Raw genomic sequence first — 6,000 nt, forward strand, 5'->3', positions numbered from 1 at the left:
TCCAAGTGAAACAGTAATTTCCATTACCAGGGTTGGTAGCCATGAAAAGGTTGGCCAGTTCTGTCAGAAATGAAGATCCAACAATTCTAAGGTATATATCCTGATTTTTAAAATTGGAAAAGGAAAGAAAATCTATATTATTTTGCTATCGCATAAAGAGATTTTGTAACACAGATAAGCTAATTAGAGGCAAGTTTGGAAATTATAGTGCCGCTGACGCATTACACAGCATCTAAACTTTCTAAAACAAATCGTTCAAACTGTTTGGAAAGATAACCTTTGAAAAGAAAAGTTTAACAGCTGAGTTAAACTCAAGAATTTAACCTGCAAAGGCCTCAATGCAGACTTCATCTCTATCCTAGCGTTCTGCTACTATCGCTAACATTAGCTCCTTTGTGAAGTTGCCTGACTTTCTAATATACACTGGGACACAAGTACAGATTCCTTCCAAAAAAGTCCCCAAACAGAGATTCATTTTATTAATATATTTCTAAAAAAAATAATGGGCATGGAGATAAAGAGTTGATTTATACAGCAGAGAGCTGGATTGTGTCAAAGCACCTGAGGGAAGACATAAATCTGAGAAGAGATGCATGAATAAATCCACTAAATGACAAAAGATTTACACGCTTTATACTTTGGAATATACATTCCAGCAAAAAGTCAAGAACAAGACGCTAATTAGACTGCAGTTTGGGGGTCATTAACTTGCTTTACATTTGCTACCCTCTTGACAAATGTTAAGCAAATGCGTTATACCTAGACACAAACTGGCAAATTTACCGAATAAATAATTGGATGCTTTTAGGAAGCAAACTAAAACAAAAGCCCCGATCTTTTTTGGAGACAGTTTGCTGTTTTAACAACAACAGATTTAACAGCAAACTACCTCAAGTGCACAGTTCAAGCTGTGACGTTCCCCAGGTTTCCGTAAGAATTGCAGATAGCAGACTGCCACCTGTCTTCCACAGGTCACAGCTGCAATGCTGCAGCCTGGAAATTACATCTAGCCTACTGTGAACCATTGACAAACATATCTCAAAAGAGTCAGTCTGAAAAATGTTTACAGTGTTTGGGAAAAAAAAAAAAAAAACAACAAACCACAAACATTCTTTTGAATCAGTTACAGCTTTATGAAACACATTAGGAAAGAGCAAGAATATAGTCTGTAACTTAAAACTGTTTCTGAATAGGATTGTATACACAGGCCAAAGAGGATAAAAGGATGATAAAGAGAAACAGACTGATTAACTATAATTTGGAGAACTCAGCACTGACAAAAACTTGCATTAAACATCTCTATAAAATGATGTGACAGAAAATGAGAAGTTCCTCAGTGCTGCTTCCTATAATTACGGCAGCAGCAATACCAATTCATCTCAGGAGCTGTAGTAACTTTAGAATATATATTACCAAACATCAGGATCGTATCAAAATTTTATAAATCAGGTGTTAAAACTAGAGCTAAATCATATATCATTGCTATTCAGAAGCCAGTCATCACAATATATTAGGTAATTACTAGATACTGCTTTATGTTAAATAACACAGTATCAGATTACACACACCCTCCCCACCACTATCAACCGATAGTACTGGTAGTACACACCTACTATCAACTGGTAGTACTATCAACTATCCACTTACGTGTCCTACAGCACAGAAATAACCCTCTGCCAACACCCGGAGTGATGCAGCCCTTGCAGACTACAGTGCAGAAAAGGGTCTGCCCCTGCTCATCCCAGGAGCTCAGCTGCTCCCTTGCCTGAATTCCTGCACACAACCTCTTAACACAGAAACTGAAGCTCGCAGGAGGCTTGTGTTGTATTTCTGCAGTTTATGGCCTGTAACGTACAGTTTACTCACTGGAAAGTAATGAACTTCATTCAGTGAAAATCCTGCATCTGTGTAAGAACACATTGTATTTGTGTAAGACTACATCAACAGAAATTAGAATCCACGTGGCTTCCCTAAGTAGCTGAGAGGGAAGGGGAAAAAAAAAAAACACCACACAACTTTTCTTCTGAAAACAGCAGCAATACATAGTTACCACCCTTTGCATCTCTGCCCAGCAGGAAATGAGTGCAACTAACCTGATGTAACCCAAGTTTACGGAACACTACAAAGTGCACGAGCACTCCTACTACCTGCAAGTTTTTCAAGAAAACGGCACTGGTTAAAGATTAAAAGAAATGAGACGCTACCGAGATTAATGCCTGCAGCTTTCTCAACCAAAACTGTTACAACATCCTAAGGAATAAGCAGTACAACTTAAGAGCAAGTGTTTACATTACTTAGTTCAAAACAGCCTCTCGAACAGAAACGCAAACTGCCACCCTCCAGAGCAAAATCTTAGCTCTCAGCAGGACTCCTCACAGCTGCTCAGGATTAAAATGAGAAAATGAGATGAATCCATTAGTGAATGTAATAAAGTTAGAGTATCAGTACCTTGCTGGAGAGCAAGGTGGGAACCACAGCACAAGACACAGAAGTCTACCAAAACCTTTCACTAGGCTAAGCAAAGTACCTCAGGCCATACCTCGGCCTTTCAAGGCACCGATAAGCTTTTGATTGAGTACGCGTTATATACGTGACATCACCAAGCTCAACAATTCTTAGTAAGTCAAACTTTGCTAAACTGAGTCTTATGTAACAACAGGCAGACGCTGAAACTGCTAGAACTAAGATGTGAGTGCAATTTCCATTATGAAAAATTCTTATTTTTACAGCGCTCTACCTGGGCTAGCATCATACCAGCCTTTCACACAAAAATTCAAACTAAGAGCGGCTAGTTAGCTTTCAGAAAACACATCCTTCCAACGCGCTACCTTAGGGGTGCCGGAGCACGCTATTGCTATAACTTTAACAACAGTTTTTAGCTTTAGGATGTTTTTCTTAGCTGCTGTCTTGCAAATACTAACCATCTTCACGAGAGTGCATGTGCGTGCGTGCACAGACCTCTCCTGCCAATAGTCCAGTCTGCTGAAGGAACGGACACACTGACAGCTCCCCCCACCCCTGCTGCCCCCCAGGAATAATCCCGGGCCAATTATCGCGTCAATCTACCGAGCATCTGGAATAACACAACAAACCCTAAGAGCTGTCATTTATCTGGTAAGCAATCCTCACAAAACGATGGGTTAATACGACAGACCGAGGTGTTCCCTCCTGCACTGTTGCGGAACGGTAACTCAAACCCCACAATCCAGAAAATGCCAAAATACGGTTACGCCACAGAGCGAAGCCAGTCCAGTTAAAGAACAGCGGCAATAAACGTACATTGGGACTTCAAATCGTACTGCAAGCGCATCCCAGGGGAAAACACACGCTTCTCAGACAACTGCCGGTGCCCTTCACGCCGCTTCTCTTCTGCTCTCACCAGGAGAAGAGGAAGAGCAAAAAAAACTTCACTTGCCGAAGTGGGACAAAACCCCTCCCAAACGCCTGGGAGCCAGCGGCTGCCCCCCCGCAGCCGGGGCTCAGCGGCCGCCACGCACCTCAGGCTGCGGGGCGAGAAAAGCCTCCGGCGGGTGGGACCCCCGGTCGGGTCTCAGCCCCGGCGAAGACAGGGCTGCCTCCCCAGCTGGTTTTTTCCTTTCCCGAGCAAAGAGCACCGTCTCCGGGGAGAACCGCCCGCCCGTTTTGAAAGGCTCGGCGGACTTTCGGGGGGGTGGGGCCGGGCGATGCCCGAGAGGGGGCTCCGGCCGCCGGCAGCGCTCCCCGCCGGCACGGCCGCTCCGCCTGGCTCCCGGCTCCCCCTGCCGGCACCCTGCCGCCGCGACGGCCCGGACCCCGGCCGGCCTCCTCGCCCTCCCCGTCCCCCCCGGGGCGTCCCGGCGGAGCCCACCCTCGGCGGGCCCGGGGAAGGGAGAGGGCGGCCGGGGACCCGCCGACCCCGCGGCTCCCCCGAAGCCCCGCCGCCCCCAGCCCGAGCACGGCGCGGGGGGAGAGGGGGCCGGGAGGGGAAGGGAGGGGAGAGGGGAGGGGGTTACCTGCAGGCGCCGTAGGGCTGCGCGGCGCAGGCGGGCGCTGCCGCCGCGCTGATGCCCCGCTCCGCGCCGCCGCCGCCGCCTCAGGCCGCCATGGCCGCAGCCTCGCCCCGCAAAGCCCCGCCGCGCCGCCCGCTCCCACCAAGTTTGCGGCGCGGCACTTGCGCGCCTCGCCCGCCGCCCCCCCGCCCCGGACCGAGCGCCCCGCCGCGGGGGCGGAGCAGCGGCAGCCCGTCCGTCGGTCCGTCCGTCCCCGGCGATGCGCGGGTGGCCGCGCAGCCCGCAGCCGAGGCTGCCCCGGGCTGGGGTGATCTCGCATTACTCCCTTCCCTCCCCCGCGCTCCCCCCTCCGGGCCAGCCGAAGAGTTGCAACTGGTTGAGATATTTGTGCTTGGGGGTTGAGGTTTTGATTTATTCTTTTTTTAAATATATTTTTTTTTCCCTTACTTACCGCAGCCCAGAAAAGCATGACCTGAGGCTTCTCCCGCGAAGGGATGCGAGCAGGGGCGCCCCAGCGCCAGTACAACTAAGCACAACAAACGCTGCCGAGCTGCAGCAGCGGCCGCGGGAGGGAGGGGAGGCGGCGGGCGAGGGGCAGCTTCCCTAGGTGCGGGGTCCGCAGGGGCTCCCGCGGGGTGGGAGGGCGCAGCGCGCCCGGCCGGTGCCCGGGGCTCCGCGTCGCCCCACTGAGGGGGGGCTCCGGGGCCGGGGGAGGCGCCGCCGAAGCCGGGGCGCAGCAGGTAGGGGAGGCGGAGGAGCGCCGGGCGCCAGCGGCAGCCGGGGCTGCCCCGGGGCGGGAGGGGCAGGGTAGGGCAGGGGAGCGCCCGCCTGGGCCAGGGCTGCGCGCCCCCGCCTCCGCGCTCCCCCACCCGCGGCGACCCAAAGCCCGGCGACCCGGGCCTCCGGGGGCCGGTGCGGAACGGCGGCCCCGGACCCGTCCCGCTGGGCGGGTGGGCAGCAGCCCCTGCGCTGCGCGGCTCGGGGGGGAGGGACCGCGGCGCTGACATTTTTGCGACCACGTCAAAGCCCGTGGCGAGTCCCTCTCCGCCCCCTCCCCTCCCTCTTCGACACGGATCGACGTGTCAGCCCCGAAACTTTATTTTTAGGCCCTGGGAGAGTTCCCTATAAAGGTCCCGCGGCGCGCGTGGGGCGGTGAGACGTGGCAGTGCGGGGCCGGCAGCCGCGGCGCGCAAGCATCTCTCCCCAGGTACGTACGTTTGCATTTCTGCACTCACGGTGTTTTCGACGTATGCCTTTGTGCTTAGTCAACCCATTTGTATTAAACCAGGAGGTTATTTTTGTTCGTACGAGTATTTTAACGAATTCCATCAAAAGTTTTTGGTTTGTTGTTTTTTTTTTTTTTCTTTTATGGCAGCATTTGCACGGTTCTGCTACAAACTGCAGCAGAAACTGATTTGTGTTGTTTGCAACAAGACCTCCATTTAAAAGAGTAAAAGTGTCGAGTTTATTAAAACAAACAAAACAGTGGAATTGATCCATGCTAGAGTAATCCTATAAAAAGATACTTAATTAAAACAACTGGAATCAAAACTTATTTGCAAGCCAAAATGTTGCAAATCCAAATTGCCTGAACCAGCCAGCTCAAGGGAGAATGTTACTCTGGCTATGCTATAAAAGAAACTTGTTCAAGGAGAAAAGTTAATGAAAGTTTGAAATTTTTCTTAAAAATGAAGCTCTGGAATTTGGAATGTTCTTCCTGATTGCTTCTTAGTATTAAAAAAAAAACCGACCACAACAGCAAATACTAAAGGCCAAGCTTTTTTCCCATTACAGTTATGTAACCCTTACAGTCAAAGCTGTTTCCTTATTTATTACAATACAGGTTTGTAAGACACCAATGTAATGTGTATTTATGTATGATCACTTTCCTGTGAAACTTCCTCAGCTCCAGAAAATACTTCCGTAGAAAATAAAAGAATCTGTTTCACACTTTAAAATTGCCATCAAAGTAACTGCAGATATAGGATGATTCACATATATACTCCATTAA

General features: G+C 50.1%; 1 protein-coding gene across 5 annotated transcripts in view; it reads right to left on the bottom strand.

The window, feature by feature from the left end:
• SEMA5A (semaphorin 5A) overlaps positions 1–4,957 on the bottom strand; it is a 354,573-nt gene extending 349,616 nt beyond the window's left edge. For 2 of the 5 annotated variants that reach the window (XM_064443359.1, XM_064443363.1), the window contains exon 1: positions 3,280–3,658. The gene's annotated coding sequence lies outside the window, so the exon portion shown is untranslated. Of the gene's footprint in view, positions 1–3,279; positions 3,660–3,992; positions 4,303–4,440 lie in introns of those variants that run through there. The other 3 variants (XM_064443361.1, XM_064443360.1, XM_064443364.1) reach the window with 3 other exon arrangements.
• Positions 4,958–6,000: the final 1,043 nt, after the last annotated feature.

Source organism: Phalacrocorax carbo, chromosome 2 (assembly GCF_963921805.1).
Source record: "Phalacrocorax carbo chromosome 2, bPhaCar2.1, whole genome shotgun sequence".
In the NCBI taxonomy this organism is placed as follows: Eukaryota; Metazoa; Chordata; class Aves; order Suliformes; family Phalacrocoracidae; genus Phalacrocorax; species Phalacrocorax carbo.